Raw genomic sequence first — 24,530 nt, 5'->3', positions numbered from 1 at the left:
GCCAGTGTGAGGGATAACTGGAGGTTCTTAACAGCTATAGTACAGGTGCCAGATGAAGGCTTAAGCCCTGTGTGCATGTGTGCTGATGCCGAGGCAGCAGTAAATGAGAACATCCATGTGCCAGGAGGTCAGCTGAGAAAACCAGCTTTGTTTTGAGCCCAGCCTCTGCTTTGTATCTCTGCAGAAAGCACAGAGAAAGAGCATTTAAAATGGTTGTTTAGATGTAAATAGGCTTTTAATGATAAATTCCAAGTGTTTTGCAGGGTTCTTTTAAGCCTAACTCGTATCTACACTCGAATCTAAGAAACACTTCCTTGACATACAGCAGTAGCTAAAATTTCATTTAAAAACCTTTAAACTGACCTTTAAAAACCTTTAATCTTATTCTTTGTACAGTCCTAGAGAAAATCAGGTCAAAGCGAACCCCATGGTGGGCAGACAAGTCACAGGGCAGAGGTAACACACTGGGTGTCCCCTGCCATGTGTGGGACCCCAGTGCCAGGGCACCCACAGCACGGCTGCTGCCTGCACAGGCAGGGGCTCTGCAAGGCAGGCCTGGCTCGGCAGGGGTGAGCGTGCCAAGACCCGTGAGAACCTGTCCTCTTGCTCTGATGTGCGAGTGCTTGTTGGGTGTGAGAGGACAAGCTCAGCGGGGATCAACAGCCCGAAAGGCAGGACACCCAGGAGCAGCTGAGTGTAGGTAACACATGCAGTGCAACAGCCATATGTGCATCCGACAGGCACGGTCACGTCTTCCACAGGCAACAGAACTGAAGATTTTCCTTTCATTTTAAACATGGATCTCATACCTTTTTGTAGAATATTGGTATCAGTCATTAAATAACATTGGATCATTCAAACCAAGCAACTTCCACATAAATCATTTGCCTGTGTATGTGCTAAACCTGCCTAACACCCATGAAGATTGGTGAGGGGGGGGGGCGTATGGATAACTTCTTTGGGCTAGCAAAGAGACTGCAGATTTAACATGCATTTAGCTGTAAATCAAAACGCTATCATGGCTCTCTATGAATAAGACTTACTGAATAAGACTCATTTTGGGGTTTGGCTTGTTTGTGGTCTCGGGGTTTTCTTAAGAAACAAAAAGAATTTGGGAATGCCAGACCATAAACCCACAGCTACACAGATCACCTCACCCAGGACTTGCTACATGCCGATTTTAGGGAATTCATTAGTCCTGCTATACAACATGTTTTAAAGTCATTGGTGTGGCTGCCACAATCCAAACATGGCAAAGGTGCATAAAGGTTATTAAACAACATAAAACCCCAGCTGAACACAGGTAACAGCATCAGGGGGTTGGAACTGGATGAGCTTTAGGATCCCTTGCAACCCAAACCAGTCTGCGGCTCTATGAGAGAACAAACTAACTTTTTGGGTCAGTTTTACACTTGATTTCAATTTAGCTTCCATTCTAATTTCAGCTTTAGCACCTTTCACAAACAGAAGTTCACAAAAGCACCCGGACCCACACTGGCATCTCTTTGCCTCTTGCTGTGCACCCACGTAGCGGCACTCTGTTACCAATTCCTTACCTGCAGTCCCCAACCAAAACCATCCTGCGACTCTACCACCATCAGGAGCGGCGAGCTCTGCCCCGGCAGCGCTGAGCAAACACCCCCTTGCTGCCTTTGCCACTTCTCCCATGTTTACTGTTCACATAGTTTGTACAGGAATCCCTCCCACCCGGTGCACGGGAACAGCAGAGCAGGATCCCAGTGTTACAGCCCAGCAATGCATGTGCTTCATTGCCCACATTCCTTTGCAGTGACCGCAGCACTCAGCACCATCCCTGCTCCCTGCCTGCTGCGGGCATGGAGGGAAGGGGCAGGCTCGGGGTGACAGCCCCAGCCATGCTGGGGGACAGGGACGGCTTTGAGCTGCCCATTGCTATGGGCTTTGAGCTGCCTATTGCATGGCCTCCTGTTATTCAGAAAGCTGAGTTGGTTTGGGGACTTTTGGGTTGGTTTTTGGTGGGGGGGGATTGTTTGGTTCTTGGTTTCTTAAATAGCATAAAACCAAACCCCATCCTGACCAACCCCATGCCAGAGCTCACCCAGCAAACTGAGCCCACCAAACGGGTCCCTTCCACTCTCCCTCTGGTTTATACAGATCCCTTCTGGAGCAGCCTTTATAAGGATCCCAATGTTCCTGGTCCACATACCAGCTCGGGAGCTGGTGAGACACAGCTCCCAGAGGATGATGACTAGTCAGCATGTGAGACATGAGCCCATAATCACCTTCACCTTCACTGGGGCACCTCCAGCTACCGTGTAGGAAACACAGAATCCTTTTAGCCAACCCACTTTCGACTTCTTACCAAACCCCCCAAACCCATAGTTTTGCAAACTAGGAGAGGTCTCCTGGGAGAGGCAGCAAACAGTATCCATGAGTTTCTCTTGACCTTACGGAGATTGCCATGACAACACCGCTTCGATCCTCCAAACACGGATATATTCACTTGCACCAGTGTGATTGAGAACAATCAGAGCGAGATTCCCCGAGCCGGGAAGTCACAACCGCGCGGCCGTTCACAGCAGCACAGCCCAAGGTTTGAAGGAAGCAGCCTCCAATTTAAATGGCAAACAGAAGCCCAGCGCTCTTCCCAGCGCGTGACCCGCTTCATTAGAAAGGATGCCAGTTAGCAGAGCCTTTAAATAAAACATTCAGCGCGAGGTAATTTGAAGCCTTGTGGATTTTGTTTTACTCAATTATTTTCTAATGCCTCAACTTCAAGAATAAATATGCAAAAACAAAAAGAATTAAAAAAAATACCCAGGGTTTCATTTAATTATTGCAGAAGAAATGAAGACGCTCATTGGGGAAGCAAAATAACCTCAACCAAGCCACAGTCTTCATTAAAACTTTTATGTCCTACAAGATTCCTCAAGGTTGGAATATCTGCTCCCACACCCGGCAGCTAGCATCGCGCCTGCGGGAGGATGAGCCCATACCTCACACTGGAATAACCCGTGCTCCCCACTGCTGTAACTCCTTTCCAAGACACATACTCAACTGATGCTGTGTTTCAGCGTTCTTTTTATCTCTGCCCATCATTTACATAACCAGTTGCAATTTCCACTCTGTTTGTTGGGAAGAGTTTCCCTCCAGCAGGAGATCACACTGGCCACTGCTTTGCTTTTATTCATGCGTGACGGGAAGAATGCGGTTGTAGAGAGGCAAGTAGGAACATAAAACCTGGCAAAGAGCAGTAGAGGATAAAAGCCGCTGTTGATACGCACAGGCTAATATGAGGTTAATGGGGAAAGGGAGGGGGAATGAAGGAGCTGATGATTAGCTCTGCAAATGTTCTTCTAGGACATACTATAAAACCCAAATAAACTCTATTCCTTTATGGCACAGCCCTGCACTGAGGCTGGGCTCACCTACAGAATGGAGAACCAGAGTGTTTTACCTACAGAACGGAGAACCAAAGAGTCTTTTACCTACAGAACGGAGAACCAAAGAGTCTTTTACCTACAGAAAGGAGAATTGAAGAGTCTAGGAAATGTCACTGCATTTAAGAAGACTCTGAGGGCTTCCTTTAACCTGGACAAGCTCTGTTGGGTGTTTGGCCTTGTCACTGGACAATGTCCCAAAGGGAAATACGTGACTCACGTGAAGGCAGGACCTCGATGCTCAACCAGCAGCTCCTTACAGGGCTGAGCAGGACACGGTGCCCAAGGCAGGCCATGGGAAGCACAGGTCAGAGCCAGCTCCTGTAATCTCTGTAATTATCACATCACAACCACACCCCAGCCCTGCACCTGGGGCCACTTTTGGGGTATTCAAGTTCAGCCCCATGCCCCCAGAACAAGGGTATTTTGTGTTGGTAGGAGTGTAAGTGGTGGTATCCAGCTGAGCACCATCGCACAGATACAGCCAACCCCGCTCCCACCAAGGGCTTCAAGATCGAAACCCAGTGATGAATCCATTCCCCTGCAGCAGAAAATAAACAAGGATTAGTATTCACCCGTTCATAACAGGGAAACCCTGCAGCTAGAGGTGGAGCCTGTCAATGCCTGAACATCCAGCCTAAGTTGCTTGATGAATGCTAACTACAACTTCCAGCGTATTGATCTAATTTGGGTTGATTTTAAACTATTGAGTTATCTAACCAGACACACACACAAAACTCTAGAAATCTCCCCTGTTAGTGAAAACTCTCTCTGCCATTTTATGGTGCTATAATTCAATCTGTACCTTGGAAGAATCCTGACTTTTCTTAATCACATTTGTATTGAGAAATGCCCAAGAAAAAATAAGACCAGGACAAATGCTACACTTTTTCTAAGTGATTTGAAGTGCCTGGAAAATGGGGTCTGCAGTGACTGAGCCTTCCCAACCCTGACTGCCACCCACAGCAGTAAATATTTTACTCATTTAAGCCAGTTACTATATTTATTAGGGTCTATTTTTGTCAATCAATCTATAATGAGCGCAGAACAGCCGATACCTATAGAATGATTCTCTCGATTTCAGTTGGGTCTGGTTTCTGTATGAGAAATGGGCAGCTATGAACCGATTCCACCAGCTTGTAACACAAAAAAAAACATGGAGAAGGGATGAAGTCAGTGGTAAAATCCACAGTGACTCCACAGGACCAGGATCTCCTCCAGGAACGCTGCTCAGAGAAACACAAAGAAGATGCTGAGGTTGGACCACCCCAGGGCAGGACCATCCATCCCACCACGGGCATCTGTGGTCCAGCCTCCCATCACCCAGTCAGTGCCCCTCATTTGGGATGGTTTTACTGGTACCAGGGATACTGAGCCTTAACAGTGCTGTAACTGTTGGACATGTCGGGAGTGCAACACAGTGAGATGCTTTCCAGTTGGTATCTACAAGCTGGAAAGAGGAGACCCAGCACCAAGTGACTTCAGAGACCAACAAACAGCTGAGAATGAACCGAACCTGTACTGACTGTCAGCACGGATCTGAAACAATGATGTGAAAAGCCTCCCTGCCTGTTCCTGAACCCACGAGGTACGACTCTCCCCCCTCCTTCCCCAGCCCTCGTTTTAAAATTCAGCCTTTATCAGCTTGAGTTGAGAAAATCCAGTAGAAAGGCACAAATGGATTGTGCGAGTAAGCAGAAAAACTGTTACATCTTCTGAATGTAATTTTGCCAAAAGCCTCTGCACAATTTTTTTTGTCACGCTTTGCATTATGAAGGAAATTTCTTTTTAGAAGAACAGGAGAATGATTTGCATAATATTCTTTGCAAGTTAATATCAGCCTCTGATAATGATCTCTGCATAATGCAAAAACGTTTGAGAAGACTGTTACAACACTAAGTAATCATATTTTAAATTATGTTTCCCTTTATAGAAAGGTGTTGCAAAAACACACAGACATGAAATCTGTCTGTTGAAGTCCCAAGAACCACCTGACCATCTTCCCACTATTCTACTGTTACAGATTGCAACACTGCCTTTCAAAACCTTACAAAACAAATTACGCTGCAACAGTCTGGCTTCACAGAAGGCAGAGCTTTTTCCTGCGCCGATGCTCCGGCACATTACATTTCACAAGAGCTTCTGATGTACTGCACAAGTTAAGCAAGGGCCTAGAAATTAAGATGCAATACAGTCAAGACGTGCCACCGCAGTTAAGGTGGATTCTCCCATCTGTACTCACACCAAGCCAAGCAGCAGTGGCTGGACCAGGGCGTACCCCAGTTACCACCAGGTACTGGGGACACTGCTCTATCTGGGTACTTCTTTTATCTGGGTGGCTGCAGAGCCACGTGCAGGGAACAGGGAATTAGGGCCAGGCCACCACTGCCACATCCCCATAGCAATGAAAGCATCCCCTCCAGCACTAGCAACGTTCCTGACATCCCTCCGAGGGCTTAGGTGTTGTCTGATGCAGTCACAAGATCCCTGCTCCCACCACTGCTCAGGCCTAATTAGGTCAGGAACTAAACCTAAGAAGAAGAGGTCCAGGAGGAAGCCATTTATACAAGCACGCCGAGCAGCATCCTATTAGATGCGGGCACCGACTATTTCCCTCAACCCATCTCAAACAGGGGATGTGGGTGGGAAGCTAATGCACTTAGATATTAAATGCTTAATATGTCACTAAGACTTAACAACCACAACTGAGTGGTTTAAACCTGAGCTAAGCCTCCCTGAACTAAAATAAAACTGCAGAAGGGATTCGGAGAGGTTCTTGGGGAGGCCCTTGAACAAGGCTATAAAATACAGGAGTCGTGCGCTGCAATGAAGCGAAGGCAGACGCCACTTCCAGACCGATCTATTTCTCATGGTACGAATGATGTAAGTCTCAGATTTGGAGGAAAGCATGAGGCAGGATCCATGGCGTAGGCTGTGCTCCCGAGAGCATTGCCGTGCCCCAGAAAGCCAGCGTCCCCAGCCTCTACCCATAGCATCTGCAGGACCACATATAGTCCAGCTCGTGCTGCCCACGTCTCCATCATATACAACAGGGCATCATTCAGCCTGGAGGGTGGGTGGTTTTTTTCCCACCTACAAAACGAAGTCTAGAATTCAAATACCAGATCTGTGCAGTCAAGGCACGGAGAAAACAGCCTCTTGGGTGTCAGAGCGAGCTCGGCAAGGCTGCCCTGTCTGCTTGGCTGCTGCATGGGGTATAGAGATCGTCATGGAGACCTGTGGTCATCCCAAAACCATACAAGATTCAGTGACTTCCAGGGTCTGCCCAACCACATCCAGCAACAGGCAGGAGAAGAACCACTGGGGTCAGTGCTCAGACCACAGATCAGCTAGAAAGTGTTCAGGTTCGCTTGGATCCCATGCTCCTCCCCAGGCTGGTGATGGCACACTATGGGCTCTGCCCCAAACCAATGCATGAACCTGCAAGGCAATGGGACTTGAAATCTTAGCACTGCCATGCAAGGATATAAAAGCTGCTTTGTGCCACACTGCAGTCTGGAAGCAGAAGTGTTGCCACCATCAGTGGGTCTGAAAACCACCCAGAGCCAAGTTATCCCAGCTGGCAACGTGGGTTCTCCAGCCCTCACTGCCCTTGGGCAGGACCCTGACACTGCAGCACCAAAGCACTACAGGTACCTTGGGCTCAGTCTGCATTTTCACAGTCGCACAATGAAAACACCATCAAAAAGTACCCAACAAACCCCAAGCCACCCACTCTGCGAGAGCAGCTATCAGATTGCTCCAAATGGCCTGAAATGAAATTCCCACAGATTTTATTGGACTGCTCAGATATTGATTCTGCTGAACTGAGCATCCTGCTGGGCTGCAACACAGAGATTCCCCCTGCTAGAAACCCCACCTGTGTGCTGAAACACACTGGGACTGTCTGGGGTTGTTGTTTTGCTCCCTCTTCCTTGGCCTACAATTGCCAGGAATTTCAAAGGGGAATTTCTTTGTTCCCTGCCTGCACATCTGCCACTGTGCTAAGACATGGAAGAGCATGGGAATGCCCACACAGGAAAAGGAGCAAGCAACAGTGATGCCACAGCTCCCATCCCACCCCCGGGTGGTGTTCATCACCTGCCTGCATCTCTGAGGGCTTCCAGACCAGACCTGCAGATAACCCTTGGGAGCCTCCCAGCTCTCCTGCCCTCGGGAATGCCCTCCACATGCAGGATCCCCATAGGACTATAGTATGGGAGGGCAGAGATAGAAGTTGAATATGGCAGGATATTCTGCAGGTCTCTTGCTCTGGGGAGGTGGTTTTCCTTCCCATTCCCTAAGGTAGTTTAACATGACTGGCATAAATGCATTGGTTTCACCCATGGACACAAAACAGGAGCCTGGGATAGCCCTGTGCCAGCAATACACCCCCAGTTGCCCAGGCAGGAGAGCTGGGGCATGGATGTGTCATGCTCCAGTGAAATCTCATGCAATTCCTTTCAAGTAAGACGATTTTGGATCCTCATCCCAAATTCTCTCAGGTTATAAATTCACACAGTGCCTGAACACTTGACACAAAAACAACACTGCTATAAACTACTTTTTTTCCCCACATAAAAAGGGAATAAACCCATTAAACCCCAGCCTCTGCTGTGTGTGAACAGTGACTCCAAGCTCCGAGGAAGAGCCTCCATCACTGCAGCCATCCAGCCTCCAAATCCCTGTGAAGAGGTGCCAGAGGCATGCTCTGTGCTTCACAGCCATGAACCCAGCCTCAATCACTGCCATCGCTACCCCCAAGCCCTGCAGATGCTTCAGCTCCAACGGGCCTCCCGGCCAACACACCAGATTCCAGTCCCTCCATCATGCAATGGCACAGCAGCTCGGAGGAGAGCGGAGCAGCTGGAAGACGACAGCTCTGCAGCATCCAAGTTCCCATTTAGCCTTTCTTCATTACAAATTCCCCACTTGCAGCACAAACGCAAGCGGGGCTGGTTCCCCACTCCTCCCTCATCGGGATGTGCTCATCCCTCAACTAACAGCTCATCCCCTCAGGAGGTGCATCACTGCCTTGTTAGCAGCACACCCACCCTGTTAACAAGCCAGTGCCCCATCCCAGTGCTGGGCCCTTCTCTAAAGGACCTGCCCTTCCCAGTTTCTCCAGCATCCCACAGATGTGAAGCTCTTGGACAGCACAGGGTAAAGCTCTGGAGGTGTCCAGAGACCAAGCACCCCAGCACGGATGGGCTGGAGGCTTGGTGGGGCTGGAGCAGCCAACGGAGCCATGCCCCAGCGGAGCCATGGCACGGATCCTGGGAGCTGTCTGATGAGTCAAGAAGTGCCGTTGTTGGATTCACTGCCCAGCCTGTGAATTAGTCAATCCTCCTCTTTCACCCAGGGGCAGGAAGGGGGAGGGCTGGCCCCCATCCAAATATTGTGTAAGCTGCAAAAAACCCGATTTAAAAAGAATGACAAACCCCAACCCAAACGGTTTATCTGCAGAAATACTACTTGGGAGGACCAGGGGAAAGCTGAGGGTGAAGGATTATTTGCTGTTGTCCCATTCCTTTCCTCCAAGCGCCTTAAAATGCCTTCCCCAGCCCGCTCCGGCCCTGCTCACGTTACACTCCGATAAACCGAAGCGGATCGCGGTGCTCGTGTCCTGCCCAAGGTCACGGTGACACCAAACTGCCCAGGAGGATCTGCCCACAGCACCCCGGCATTCCCAGGCTGCGGAGCAGCGGTGCAGGGGCAAGACCGGCGCCGGTGGGGAGGCATTCGGGCAGTGATGGAGAGAGGAGGCTGTTTTCCGTCGGCTCCATTTCCATGGACACCCACACAGCAGGCGAACGCCACCTCCACAACTTCCATGTTTCTAAAAGGCTTTCCTCCCTGCTTTGCTTCCCCCCAGTTTTTAAAATCCAATTATAGCACGACTCTCTCAGCAGGGGTCAGTGTAGAATAAGAATCGCCCGAGTTAATGGCCATAAGACCAAGAAAGATTAATGCCTAAATGGTTTCAAAAGTTGTATGATGCCGATTTCATTAACATTTTAATTGTAATGTATCTTTTTAATCTGCTTTCACACTAATGGCTTTATATGCGTCAAAAAAAAAAAAAAATAGAGAAAAAACTGCTGACAACAAAAATATCCACATGCCAAAATTACCCGACGGAACCGAGCGCTGGAATGGGAACGGAATGAAATGCAGAAAACAGCGTTAATGATGCATTAAGACCAGGAATTGTACTCAGACAAGAGTCAAAAATTCAGCACTGCGCTTGCATGCCCTGTCTTTGCCTTCCCCACGACCCCAGATCCGTGTCTTCCAGTGGGGCCGTGCTGAGGCAATAACCCCGGCAGCGTTCCCAACGCACGCAGGGATTTATCCAAAGAAAAGCATGCTTTAAACCTGGCAAATAATCTAATTTAATCAGGGGGATATTCCGGAGCAGCAGCCGCACAGGAGCCTGCTGCTGTGGTCCATGACCTTCTCCTGAAGGGCCCTGATGCTGCTGTCCCCACTCTGCAGGCTCGTGGCCACAGCAGGGCTCACATGAAGATGCAGTTGCAACCACTGTGCAAAGCTTTGGTTTACTCAATTAGGAGACAATTAAACCTAAGCAGTGATGTTTCATTAAGCACGGGCATGTATTGATGGTGGTAGCATGTATAAATGGAGGGAGGCAGAAAGGAGAAGATAACTGCAGAGCAGACACATGAAGTTTGAAGCAACTTCTCTTGGTAGAAATGAATGGCTGAGTGCTACAGATGCTTTCACCTGCCTGTGAGGCTGGGCTGCAGCTCTAGAAACCATGCAAAACCTTCAGTGTTGGACTTCATAACCCATCAGAACTTGTGAGAAGGGAGATCTAGTCAGAGGGGTACAAACCCTCCATACAACCATCAGCAAATCATAAAATCATGCAACGAGAGAGCGATTCCAACCACAAGAGAACAAAACCAAAACCATATTATGCTACTCAGCTTTAGTCCTGCGAAGGTGGCTGCAGCCAGTGCAGCATCCAGGCAGGTTTCCAGTGAAGGGGCACCCATGAACGGGGGTCACCCCCCTCTATGACAGTTTCATTCCAGCAGGATCTCAGCCATGAGCTTGGTACCCAAGCAAAGAGCCTCTCCCCAGGAGGTCCATGGTGCAGGCACGCACATCCTGTCCTGCAGGAGATCTCCCACCCAGTGCTGGCCAGGCCCATCCACCTCCCCTGGGCAATCGAGCCATTTTTACCACCTTCAGACGTACAAAACCTCACTCCCCTTGTCTTTTGGGCACCTGGCCATTGCCTTCTGCATTGCACACCTTGAACTGCCAACCCTTTATTTATACACCTGCATGTCACACCTCTATCTAGCACAATCCACTCAGAGCTTAGCACCCTGGAAAGCACCGAGTACCGAAACATTATCACTCCTTTGCCATGTCATCACTTAACCACACCTTCCACAGCATCTCTGCAAGGAATTAGGCTATTTCCAAGCCTAACCCTTGTTTGCCTAATGCTTCATATAATCAGAGCGTAAATGTTTGTCCTATGACAGAGAGAACTGGCATGTAAAACATGTACCCCCACACAATATATATATATAACCGAGGCTGGCATATGCTTCCCCAGTGGATATCACGATCAGAACGCGCGCGTGGAGCCGAGCCAGCGCTGGCACCCGAACACAGGACCCTTTCCACACAACTGCTCTGCCACCGAGCCCAAGAGCCTGAGGAAGCACAGGCTCGGTCCTATTTAACTTGCAACTCTTCACACACTCTGTTCTTCACCAAAATCCAGCCTCCTGGATGAAAAACATCTGGCTCCTGTCCCCAGATCGACTGATCCAGAAGAGCCCTGATGGCTACACATGAGATGCTGCGAAGAGAAGAGGATTCTTCTCCTCCTGGTTTTGCAAATGATTAACAGATCCCAATATCGGCTTTATTGCCACAGGGATGACTCCGGGACGTGAAGGGTTTAATCCCATCCCAGTGACTATATATGGTCACTGTGATGGAGTCACCTCCCTCCCCTCACGCTCTGCTGCCCTTCGCTCCTGGCACTGGCCTCTGCAGCAAAGCAGCAGTGCCTGGGCACGGCGCCGGCGAGCCGCGGGTCAGCAGGCTCCCCACGTTACCATCAGCTCTCCCCCTTCCCAGGTCTTGTTGGCTTTTAATCTGACAAACCTTATACTGGGAGAAAACCAGAGAGAGAACACGCAGATACTCGGAAAAAACCCAAACCCAACCAACAAACCCATTTTAAGAGTACTTTACAGGGAACTGCTGCACGGGGAAAGAAAAACCTGTCAAGTGACTTCTGTTCAAATGTACTTAATCACTTAGAAGTTAAAAAAAAAAAAAAGAAGATAAAAAATCAATCTTTTTTGTGAAAAATACATCAATTTATTCAGCCCACACAGACTGGTTTGTTATCGGAGGGTAGTTTGTGGCTGCTGAAGCAGTAGCAATGATTTCTGCCCCCCCATCCACCCACCCAGGGGAAAAAAATGCACTGAAATATTTGTCTTCATAGGAAATGCAACACAAAAATGTACTTGACATGCAGATTTGGGGTTTTTTTTTAAGAAGTCTGACGTGAGGACCTCTAAAAAGACTGAAGCCAAACTGCGATGTCTGCAACGGCCCTGGGAACACAGAGAGCACAGAACACGTGCCAAGGGCTATTTATCTTCATTTTATCCCATTGAGCCATCAGCTTTTGGGGGGTGTCGGTCACCGTAACAAGCAACTGCTCCCACCTCCACCAGCCCCAAGGCCTGCTCCATCAAGGAGCTCAGGGGAAGAGCTGGTGTCACGCAAGGGCCGCAACCAGCAGCCCCCCATCCATCATCCATCAGTCCATCCATAGGGCAGCCTCTGCCCCAGCTGAATGCGGGGATGAGGAAGATGGGGTACCTTCAGCAGGCTGAACCCCCCCACCATGGAAAAGGAGGAAGCTCCATGTGCTCCTTCCACCTCTCCAGGCTCCGTCCCAGCAGTCCGACTGTTATTACCTCCGTCCCCATTTAGGAGCAGCCACACCATAAACCCGAGCGCAATCCTGCCCATCCCAGTGACTGCCTCCCCCTCCTGATGGCATTTTAGCAAGTTCTCCCTTCCCAGCAGCGGTTTTGGATACAAAGAGCGCAAGGTTTAATAATTTTCCTCAATTTCTGTTCTGCCTCCAAACATTTGCTTAAAACCAAGTTGAACTCAGAAGAAAATAAACCGCTAATGAATCACAGCTCCTCGCAAATGAGCAATTGCAGTTGACACAATGAATTATGCCTGAAGCAAGCTGGGAAACATATTTTGCAAATGATCTCATCCACAGGCAAACCTGGCATGACACTTGATTTGCTAAAAAAGACACAAAGCCTGTCAAAATCCCTGTCACTTGGCAAATCAAGGCAGGTAGAGCACAGGCACAGCCTCACCCTCTCCGGAGCACGCTTCACCTACTTCTCAACTGCTCTCCAGCCTGGATGGCAACAAAATGATGGAGAACCCCCCCCAAACACCTCCCATAGGTGTGCCCACCCCAGCTGGGTGCCTCTTGGATCTGCTTCCCCTTCCCCAGGCAAAGCATAGAAGGGCTGGGAAGCTGCTCTTCGGAGGGTCAACGTGGGCTCAGGCTCGATTTGAAGGCTAATTGCAGCAAGACACAATGCCCTCTCTGGCCATTAGGTAAGGCAGGGAGCTTGAATTCACTTTAATTCCCTCCAGCTGAATGCCTCTGTTTTGTTTCTTTCACTGCATTCAAGGGAACCCAAAGAAATATAGGAAAAGTAGTAAAATAAAGAAATGCAATTAAAGTGCAGCCCCCCCCCCCATCCCTGCAGCTCTCCAGGAGTGGTTCCTGTTGGCCTGGCACATCCCAGCCCATCTCCCACTTTAGAAAGCTGGCTGGCTCAGAAAACCTGGCAATATTCAAACCCATGACTGAAGCTTCCTTCTAACCCCATTTTGTCAGGCCTGGGTATTTTTAAACACAGGCATTGCACAGAGCAAAGCAAGAGCAGATCCCATCACCCCTCTGCAGGTGGTTCCGCTACGGTTATCCCTAATCCAAGCACTGCATCACCACGCATCCCAGAGCTTCCAACCAACTTCAGTACTGGGATTGTCCATCAAGGCCTCTTGGATACATCACATCCCTGCAGAGCTCCTTAGCCCAGCACTGGCCCTCCACGAGGCCTGGCAGGAACACTGGACAGCCTTAGAATCACAGAATGCTTTGGGTTGGAAGGGACCTTAAAGCTCCTCCAGCTCCACCCCCTGCCACGGGCAGGGACCCCTTCCACTGGAGCAGCTTGCTCCAAGCCCCTGTGTCCAACCTGGCCTTGAGCACTGCCAGGGATGGGGCAGCCACAGCTTCTCTGGGCACCCTGTGCCAGTGTCTCCATCCCGACGTGAGCTCTGTCCCCAGTCGGGCAGGTCCACGCCAGCCTGGAGGTTGCTCTGAAGCAAACCCAGAGCTCACCAAGTCAGACGGGCTCTGCCAGCAGATTTCTTGGCCCTTCTTCCCCAAGGGCCAACCAGCAATGTTGCAGAGCAGCCGCGCACCTCCTGACATCCCAGCTTGGGACTGGAACCTCAACCTACTCCAGGAAGGGCTTACCAAGACCTTATGGGCAGGCGCCTTCAAGTTCAAGGAGAGGGAGTTTTCTTTTCTGGGCTCACAAACAGTAACGATGCTCTCTGTACCCCAGACCAGCACACAGCCACCCCACAGAGACACTGACCTGTCACCAGCACCCACAGAGAGGAACCAGCATCTGTTCCCCTGCGCCAGGGGCCACTTCTTGGCCAGCATGGTCTGGTCCTAAAGGGTGAAACTCCAGGCAGGGGGTCTGAGCCTAGAACCAAGGGCATTAAAACATTGCCTTTTCCCAGCTGCCTGCATCATGCAGTGAGCCTTGGAAGTTTTCTCTGACAAATTTTAAGTTGCAGAAATCCATCCCCACCCTTTAGGGTTCAATGTCACCATTTTCATCCCATGAAGTTTTAATTCTAAGGCCTGTACAGGAGGAAAAACCCCAAACCCGCAGCAGTGATGGCTACAGAAGGGCATTTATTCCCAGGAGGAGGAAGGCAAGATCCCTAATTATTTTATATTTGCTGCTTAGTTCACATCAAGCTATCATTGCCTCCATTACCCCCACCTTGAGGTCGCAGACTTACTGTCCTAGGCTGGGTAAACAACATCAGTTCAGCTAACAGGGAAAGGCTCAGCTTTGTTCCCTTTAGCTGAAGGGGTTCATTTAATAGCAGGCTATGAACAAGGTGATGCGGGTCTTAGAGTGGGGCCAGGTCACCCCCAGTGGGCACTGGGGACTCGAAGGGCTTTGCACCTCCACCACCGGGAGGGCAGCGATCATTCCGGTCTGCTTCCCCATCCCGGCTGCTCCCACTGCTCAGTATTCCAGCCGGAGAAGGTAAAGCAGCACGGCAGCCCCGCAATGACAGCGGGTGCGAGGCAAGCATTTGGCAGGCACGAAGCACATCAAGATGCCCACAAACGCCTCCTGCAAGGAAGCGGGGGGGATCGAACGGGACTGTTCAAATTAATGACCCAGCGGGTAATGGAGACTTGGCTGGGTCTGATCCTGCGCTTGGGTACGGGGGAGCCCGGAGCAGCGCAGCACGCAGGGAGCTGCCGGCGCTTCATTTCCCTACAGCAGGGAAGATGTTCGGAGAAGTCCTTGAGCACAGCAGAGGCACTTGAACCACAGCAGGCTGCAGGCTGCGGCAGCGGGGGAACGCGCCCACCCAGCAACACCCAGCCACGGACCCCACTTCGTCCCCGACACGCACACGGACGCCCTGCGGTGGTTTCCGTGCCGGGATGGGGGCACAGCCGCTGGTCTCAAGCAAGCCCCGCGCACCCCAATGACCCCCGGGATCATTCCTGAACTCCGAATTTAAGCGTTCTGCTGGGGTTTACGTTCGGCTTTTTTTTACTCCCCCCCCTTTCCCTGCGTTTTCCTCCCCTGTGAGAGAAAGTCCGAGCCTGCGCCTGCATGGTGCCAGCAGAAAGCAAGCCATGCCTCGGGCAGCGCAGCCTCCTCGGGAAGGTATCGCTAATAATAACCACCCCATTTCCCGGTTTCCCACACTGGTGCAACACTTGGAAACAGCAGGAACTAACCCACCCCCTCCCCGAACCCCGCTGCACACGGCCGGGGGGGGGTCCCGGCCCCATTGGGTCCCCCCTTCCCTCCTCCCAGCCCCCCCCAACCCGCTCCCGCACCCCTGGGGCTGAGCCCAGCCCTCCCTCCGGTAACCGCGCCGTGACAATGAAGGGCAGCGGGGGCTGAGCGCGGTGCCCGGGTGCTGCCGGCTGGGGGGGGGTCCCCACCGCGCTGCCTCCCGGGGCCGCCCTCCCGCTCCCCGCCCGCCGGGCCCGGCCGCGCCGCTCACCTGCGGGGCGCCGGCCCCATGGAGGCTGCCCGGGGCCTGCAGCAGGAAGTGATTCCGGCCGCTCCGCGCGGACCGAGCCTGACCTCGCCCGGCAGCCGCCGAGAAACGGCCCCGACGGGACCGGGCCGGGCCGCCCGCTGCGGGCGGGGGGCGGCGGTTGGGGGGGGTGGGACGGGACCGGCCCCCCCCGGGCTGCCCCGCGCGGGAGGAGGGGCCGCGGGGCGGGACCCGGCGCGGACACCCCCAGCCCCCACCGGGCACCGCGGGGAGGGCGCGGCCGGGCGCGGGCGGGTCACGGGGCGGGGCGGGCGCGCTCCGGGTGTGCTCCTGCGGTGAGCGGGACCCAGGGCGAGATCGGCTCCGTCTGGGGCTGGTTCGTCCCGTTCATTTGGTCCTATCTTATCTTATTTTAATTTATTTATTTTACCTTTTTTATTTTATCTTATTTTATTTTATTTTCTCTATTTTATTTTATCTTATTTTATTTTATTTTCTCTTATTTTAATATTTTAATATTTTTATTTTGGCTTGGTTTATTATTTTTTAATTTAGTTTGGTTTATTATTCTTTTAATTTATTATGGTTTATTATTATTTTCTCCTTTTTTTAATTTACCTTGGTTTATTCTATTCTATTTAATTATTTTATTTTTTAAATTTATCTTTATTTTTTATTTTACTTTATTTTATTTTTTATTGTACTTTCCTTCATTATTTTATTTTACTTTATTTCTTTTTATTTTATCTTGTCTATTTTACTTCATTCCATGTTATCTTTTGCTTTGGTTTACTTTATTCATTCCATGTTATTTATCTCACTTTCTTTTATCTTCTTGGGCAAATCCCCATTCCTGTAGCCTAAAACAAAAACTCATTTTGCTTTGTTGCTTCTCTGATATTCAAACCAGCAGCAGATCTGTGTGATTCGAGTGCGCAGCGTTCACCCCACATCTCCCAAACACATTTCAAAGGAATCACAGCAACCCTCTTTCTGCCTTGAGACCGTGGCAGAACTTCTCTGCATCTGGAAGTTTCTCTCTCAACATTCTTCATTTGCTGCACAAGAGAAAATTGGGGCTGTTTTAGAAATGCTGCATGAGAAATCCATCCCAAAGTGCATTCTGAGGTAGGGCAATCCTGCTGCCCTTACAATGGGACATTCCCTGCTCTTCCCCACCCGTTTCCATGAAGCATCCCCACATGATGCTACAAACACTGCATGACACTCATTGGCTGTTTCACAGAGGAGGGAACTGGGCAATGGTGGCCCATTTGGCCACTTTCTGGACATAGCAGAGCCTCTGAGTCTCATTCCAGTCTAAATACACGAAATACCTCCTGGAGTATACATATCCCAGTGGGAACAGCCAGCCCCATCCCCATGTTCCTCCTTGAGGGACCACAGATGACATCAGAGCATCCCTGTGTTCCGGAGGACACGGGACACGATTTACTGGCTGTGTTTTCCCACTCGGTGCAGGGATGGGAGTCAGCGGTGTGGATTCTGGAATCCCCAGGCCATGTCCATGGGGAGCTGTGACATCCTGCATAGGTGGAGAGCTCCTGTTCTTCCCCAGGTGCTTAAGTAGGATGGAAAATCCAAGTGCTGTGACTTACCCAGGGCCTCCCCCAGCTCTGCGAGAGAAGGCTGTTAATGCTGCAGCCAGGAGAGCATCTTCCTTCCCTTCAGCCATGGGCATCTTAAAAACCTTCTGTGATGGAGAGAGAAACATTTCTAAAGTACCATTTCATGTCTCAGAATGGCTCCAGGGCTCGAAAAAACATGTTTATTTACTACTATGCTGATTTTAATGCAAAAGATTGGTTCAGTGACTAGAGGAAACAGAACAGGCGACAGTTCCCATAATGTCTGCAAAGTGTGCTCGGGCTGACGGAAATGTTTTCTTTCTTTCTCTCTCTTTTTTAATCTAGCTTTTCAAATTGAAGGATGGCTGCAGGGCTGAGAAATCACTCGATGAAACACCCAACATTTACATTCTTGCAGGAGAAAAGCTAACTTCTGTTTTGTTCATCTTAGTGAAGCAGAAGAAACAACCCTGCAGCAGCTCACATCCATTTAACCCTTCCTGGCTGCAGCTCTTCAGTTAAACTTCAGCTGTCCATGGCAGAGCTTTAGGGATTTTGTTCCTTTTCCAAACCCCGGGCTCTAAGGATGCTGAAGGTGGTTAAAATACACTTTGCATCTTGGTTCCCAGTTGTATTCATGAGTGGCAGCGGGAGGGAGCCGGCCTGGCTCTGGCATCAGAGCTCTCAGGGAGCCCACAGCAAAGCACCACAGCATCAAACCCCGATGTCTCAGATGCCACAGGTCACAAACCAAAGCCCCAGGTTGGATGGGGCTTGGAGCAACCTGCTCTAGTGGAAGGTGTCCCTGCCCCTGGCAGCGGTTGGGACAGGATGAGTTCCCCTTCCAACCCAAACCATTCTATGAATCCAGTGAGCAGAGGACACATTTATTCTGTGCAGAGACGTGACTTTCCAGCAGGCTCAGTAAGGAGCAAGACCTGCAAGATGTTCCCAGTCTTCCTCCCTGCAGGGATGATGCCATGGGGATGGCCATCAGTGTGGCCGGGCTGTGCCACAGGGCAGGCTGGGCTGTGCCTCATACACCCAGAGCAGCTCCAGGCTGGAAAAGGATGATGGAAGACATGGAAAAATTAAGTACTCTGCCTGAGAGACTGGTTCCTCCGAAGCAAACCTTCAGAGGCCTTCCCAAGGCGATCAGTTGTTATATTGGGATGGAGTTTTGTACCTGGGACAGAAGCTTTCTTTGCAGGTAGAAGCAGTGTTATCACCCTAATCCAATGCACACAAGCAGTGTGTCCACTGCACTGCGAACTACAAGGCAGTCTGGTGTGCAGAGAGAATTACGTGCTGCTAGAAACCTTTACTTGGCTGCTACGCTTATCTTACACTTCAGTGTACTTGGAACTCATAGAAGAGAGGAGAGGAAACAGCAGCTATATCACAGCCATGTAAAGTTCATTGGGATTAAGATACCGTCACGAACAGGAGCAAATGACAAACCAAACTGTATCAGAACCCCTTGTTTATGTACTTGATTTATTTATGGCAGAGGGATTTGCCTTTTCCTCTCCCCATCACAGCAGCCAAGCGATGAGTTTTGCTTGTTGTGCTCCAGCAGCAAGAGTACAGAGAAGTGTTAATATCCTTGTATAAACCTAAAACACCGTAAGGGAGGAAAGAGTTGGCTCCTTAGGGGGGTTCTTGTAGTCAGCGTAGTAGAGCTCAGTGGTGTGGGAAGATATTCAGCTTCTGGCCATACAGAACAGTAACTGAGTAATGGTTTACTTGGGTGAGATGGTTTAGTGCGAGATGTCCCCGCTCATGGCAGGGGGGTGGAACAGGATGATCTTAAGGTCCTTTCCAACCCAAACCCTTCTATGATTCTAAGTACACACCTCTCATCTACAAAACTCAGAAGGGTCTGGAGGTGGGCATTACGCCTGCATTTCCCTTTGGAAAATGGAGAGAAGGAGGTTAAATGACAACCTGTGACCATGCCAGCTCTGCCTCATTAGTCTCTTGCTCCTCTGCTCCTTGACCGCTTTGTGTTGTCTCCATACCACTTCCCACTCCAGAATTACACTCTGCTCCCATTAGGGAGCCTTGCTGGCACGTATTTCACTGGGAAAGCTTTAACCCTGCTGCAGTAAATCTCTCCTGGGTCACCGGGGGTCTCATTCCAGCCCTGCAATGTTTTCATGTCAGCCCACAGAGATCTCCCGGGAGGCCCAGGGCTCAGAATTGGCATTTTGATGGTGTCTGAGCTCTCTGAACCAGGCCATGACCCTGGCAGATAAGTGTCATCACAGCCTGCTTGTAACATTAGTAATGGCAATTGCTGGGCGGGATGGGACAATAAACAGCATATTCACACCCCATTCGCGATACCCACCACCCTTGAGGAGGGATGGGTGCTAATGCACTGCAGTTTGGGACAAGCCCCTGAAATCTTTGCTCAGCCAAGGCTGCAGGACCCAGGAGACAATCTCTTACCCAGGAAAGCCTTTCCTTTGTTGTCTTTGGTGGCTGTTCAGCTCAGTGCTTTCTGCTCCACTGGGTATTCTCCTTTCCAGCTTTGAATGCAATGTGACAGCCTCGGTTATCCCAAGCCTCCCCCTGCTCCAGCTCACGTAATGCTGACCAGGAAGTGGGAAACACCACTACAGCAGGCGCTGCCACCTCGCTCCCCTGGGCAGGGCTTTCCCTCATCAGCATCCCCAGGAACACCATGAAGTCACTCATAGGATAAGGCACTGCTCCGAGCAAGCCTGTGTGATGGAATCAGAGGTTGCAGTTGTTATTTATTATCAATAAGGTAAATGATGTTCTGAGTTCTTTACATTAAGCAGCTGCACAAGGCTCAGGAATCACCCTCTGCCACACAGCTGACAAGGAGATGCGGTTTTGATTACGACCAGGCTTATTTGTACATTAAAATGATTAGGAATAAGTTAAAACAAACAGAAATGAGAGCGTCTCCAAGGTGGCCACATTGTCCTACCTCAACGGGGCCAGGGCTGTGTGCACAAAGCCTTTCCTTGTTTGTAAACAGAGACATCCTTCAGCTCCTGGCATGAGAACTGCTCCAGGAGCACAAGGCACTGCTTGTTTCCAGCTGGATCCCATGAGGTGAGGGTGGGACAACAACAAACTAACGGCTCATTGGCCTGTTTCAGAAGCTGTTTATTACAGGAGGGTTGGGTGATGAGTGGGAGAAGAGAAAACCCAGCCCCAGGGGATGGTTGCCCTCTGGCTGTGTTAATTCAGGTGCAGGTGCTGAGTGCCCTGGCTCAGCTGATGCTGCCAGGCTGGTGCCGGAGGGCTCCTGACCTCCCCAGACACAGAATGGAGACTCTCTTCCCAAGAGCATCATTAAAATACATTTTTCAGAGAAATATCCACTTTCATCCTAAAGACCCAACGTGTTGGTGGATAGAACATCCTCTTGTAAATGATCTTGGTGTTTCATTGCCTTTACTGCTCAGAAACTGCATTTATCTCCAACTGGCACAATTCACAGGACTTTACAAGCCTTTCTCTGGCTCTCTTTAAGGCCTGACCAGGATTTCTGCTTCCCAGATGCAGCATCTTTCTCTTGGCTCTGTGAGTGTGCATCTTGTTAGCACAGGGCCTATTGTGCCAAGCAACCTGGATGGCTGCAGCACCAGACTCTTTAGGTCTTGCTCCCACTGCAGGGCATTGCATTCGAGGTCACCTTTTAAGGAGTTGTGAAACTTGGGATAGGACACATAGAACAGCTCATTTCTTTGACAGAACTATCCCTTTTCCAAAGTCTTTCTTGCATAGCAATTTTCATTGATCTAAAGTTGACCACTAAGCAAATAAATGGTGTTCCTCCTCTCCCTACACATCCTCTTACATCCCTCACCATTTGGGGAATGAGATGCACAGAGACACAAGCAGCAACCTTGGAGGGCCAGGTGAGAAGGGGATGAGGAGGCTGCACATCTCTGCAGGAGACGATGACGCCCTCAGCGAGAGCGTCACACCGCCTGAGACGGAGTCAGGCGGCTCATTTCTCTAAGCTAAGCATGTAAATGAGCCTGGCATAATCGGTCTGTGTTTCCCCTTCCTTTCCATAGAAGAACACTTTGGATTGAAGTGTCTGTGATGTGACTGACACAGCAAGTCACTGTTGTCAGAGCAGTGATGCATGAGCTGATGCTGCAGTGCCGGAGGTGGAAGCGGGTAACCTTGGCTCCCTGCTGCTCCTCTGCCAGGAGCCCAGGACCCGGTGTCACCGGTGGGTGCTGCTGGGAAGCGGCTCCTTCACCGCTGGGAATGGGCTGTTACTGACACTGACACCCACTGAAGATGTTACCTGTTACCATTCACACGTGACAGCTAAACCAGCCCACCTGGGCCTGTCTTCTCCACTGCTGGCTGGAGTCCATGGAGCGGGCAGGGGGATGGAGCAGCCCTGCAGCTCTGAGCTGAAATATCACTGCTGCACATAGGACAGTCTGAGCCTTTATTTTGAGTGATCGAGGTAATCAGAGTGACTAAGCAATAACTTAATTCATGCTAAGAATTTTAATGTCTTATGACTGTGACACTCCCTAAATATATAGCTCCAACATAGGGTGAGAATGTCCTGAGAATCACCTTTGGCAATGTGTTCAGTCACAATCAAACCCGCTTCCCCCAAGGACAAATGCTCTGTGAAATTTGTTCTGCAGACCCAATGGAGGATTTTATCATGGCCAAAAGCAGATCCTGAAAAGCACCTCTCATCTAAAGCTGGTGCATTGCACACAAAAGACTTGCAAAGCGACTCTTGCTGCTGAAGTCAAGCCAAAACTCTTAATATTTCCCACACAACCAGAGTGTGATCTTATCACAGGAGCTGCAGTCAGAGCCCGTGCATTGGCACAGCTCCTTTGCTATTGTTGAGACAGTCTTGATGTGAGAAAATGTAGAATAATAATGATCCCTCCCGAAGTGTATTGTTACTCTTTATTCTCTATTTGCTCTGGTAGCTCCACCATTAAAAACCGAGAGGAAAACCCAAGAAAAGCCATCACTTGAAGTCCCTCAGGACAATGCTCAAAGTGATGAGAAAGAGCTTTGCCAGCCAAAGATCTGCTGGAAAGGGGACCTCGGCCTATTAATTTCCCAGCTTTCCCACAACAGTTTGGAGAGCTTTTGTTTCCCATTGTTGTAAGACAGATTTCTAATCCTCTCTTCATTAAGAGCCCTGCAGCAATGTGACATCCCACCCGGCCCCCAGCCTCATCCATCCTTGTGGGGTGTCTCGTACCTGCTCCGAGGTGCTCCTGCTCCTCGTGGGCTGAGTGGTGCCGGGCAGGAGGAGGAACTGGAGCCCCAGTTCATACACACAAAAGGATGGCAAAAACCTCCTGTGATTTACCCACCCAGAATTCAATAAACATTAGATCTGATGGCATTCAACGTTTTTCCATAGCATGCTCGATTACTGCTTCAGTTATTGCTCCAATGACATCATTCCTGGCACAGGAATTGATTGATTTTTTAATGAATATTCATATGGCATTTCAGCCAGGAGTAGGCATTAATATTCTAAGAAAGAAGAATGAAACGTACATCCTAATTTAATGAATGATTGTAAATATGTATCTGATGGATAATGTGACGATAAGCATTTAAAAAGGCATCCATAGTCACCTCGGATGCTTTTCTTAGGAACAAAGGGACAAGGAGGATGCAGGGAGGGCAAATGGGATGAGGGAAGAGTGGGACTGGGTCACCCTGTCAGGGTGCTTCTGCCCATTCCTCCTGTTGCTCCAGTCGGGAATCTGCACCCAGCCCAGCCTTAAGTGCCCTGAGGTAAATCATGTCATCATTACTATTAAATTGATAATGCTCCCTGACCTCGGGTGGTACTGGGGCTGCAGGCTGGAAAGCACTGGCAAACACTGATGAGAGTGAGCTGTGAGGTTCTCCATGAGGATCCTGGAGATTAATAAGAGAGGAGAGAGCACCCATCTGCTCTGTGCCTGATGGGTGCTGGGCGCCCATCCTGCCCCCCACCTGCAGCTGCCATCCCACCCTGGAGATCCCGGGGGCTCGTTGGAGGCAGGCAGGTAAAGCATCGGCTCTGCCCTCTGTGGAGCTCTGTCATGTTCAATTCCCTTCACTGTATTAAGCATTCAAAGCTCATGGTCCCTGAATGTACATATATTTGTCAGACACTCTTAAGATGTCTCCCTGTGCTGAGCACTGATCCTTTGTGAAGGCAACAGTTGTAGTGCTTAAACAGCGACGACGGGCTCAGTCCTCCCCCCTCGTGCCAGTCCCAGCTCTGCAATGCACTAAACCAGGAGCTTACAGGAGCCCAGCGCATCGCTGCTCAGAGCCTCTTAAACAGGTTCCATTCAAACGAGTGCTCAGTCCCCTGGGGACAGCACACACCTGAAGCATCCTCTGGAAGCAGGGCTTAAATCAGGGCATCGCCATTAAAGTCACCGAGGTGACAGGCGTGAAAGGCTATTTATACCCAGCGGCTTTCTATTGTGCAAGGGAGAGAGCAGGCCCTTCTGCTGACAAAGCAGAAACGCGCCTCATCCCCATGTGCAATGCAGAAAGGAATACCCTAAATTCCCTGCAAGCTTTCCAGAATGGCAGCCAGGGCACGCTGAATCCCGAGACCGGGAAGCAGGAACCCCAGCATGCACAGAACTTGGTCTGCTTTCCTCTCCCATCAAATGAGCCCCTCTTAGCAGCTGGCAGGAGGGTGGGAAAAGCCCAGCAAAGCTTTGCAGGTCGGTTCCTGCACCTCTGATGGGAGAGAGGAGGCAAGGAGAAGGGCTCCGTTGTGCAGCGCCCTAGCAGAGCAGCCCTGCAGCCGGGGGTCCTGTTTGTGCATCAGATGCGTGGGACCGAGTTTGCCGATAAAAATACATACAGAGTTATGCTTGGTATGGAACAAGCAGGCAGGAGCTGCTGAAGACTTCACAACATCCTGCTGCTGGCTCGCCTCCAACGTGCCAAAACAAAACAAAATCCACTTGGCATCTCTGCAGATTGAAGCAAGTTTTCTCTCCGCAGCGATTGCTGAACAAACGCTCAGCTCCTGTGCCGCCGCCCCCGCCACTGCCTTCTCCCCCGAATCATGTGCTGGAAGGATGCGAGAGATGCTCAAGGTCACAGGCTGGGAACAAACCCG

The 24,530-nt window shown here is 50.3% G+C and overlaps 1 protein-coding gene across 2 annotated transcripts in view; it reads right to left on the bottom strand.

Moving 5' to 3' along the window:
* The window catches only part of NACC2 (NACC family member 2), a 51,496-nt gene extending 35,514 nt beyond the window's left edge, over positions 1–15,982 (bottom strand). For both annotated transcript variants that reach the window (XM_061352462.1, XM_061352461.1), the window contains exon 1: positions 15,816–15,982. The gene's annotated coding sequence lies outside the window, so the exon portion shown is untranslated. The remainder of the gene's footprint in view (positions 1–15,815) is intronic.
* Between the last annotated feature and the right edge of the window lie 8,548 nt (positions 15,983–24,530).

This window comes from Neopsephotus bourkii, unplaced genomic scaffold (assembly GCF_033783945.1).
Source record: "Neopsephotus bourkii isolate Nb327-2 ecotype Australia unplaced genomic scaffold, CSIRO-AGI_Nbou_v1 NB_659, whole genome shotgun sequence".
Taxonomy (NCBI): domain Eukaryota; kingdom Metazoa; phylum Chordata; class Aves; order Psittaciformes; family Psittacidae; genus Neopsephotus; species Neopsephotus bourkii.
This window is presented reverse-complemented; position numbering and strand designations above follow the sequence as displayed.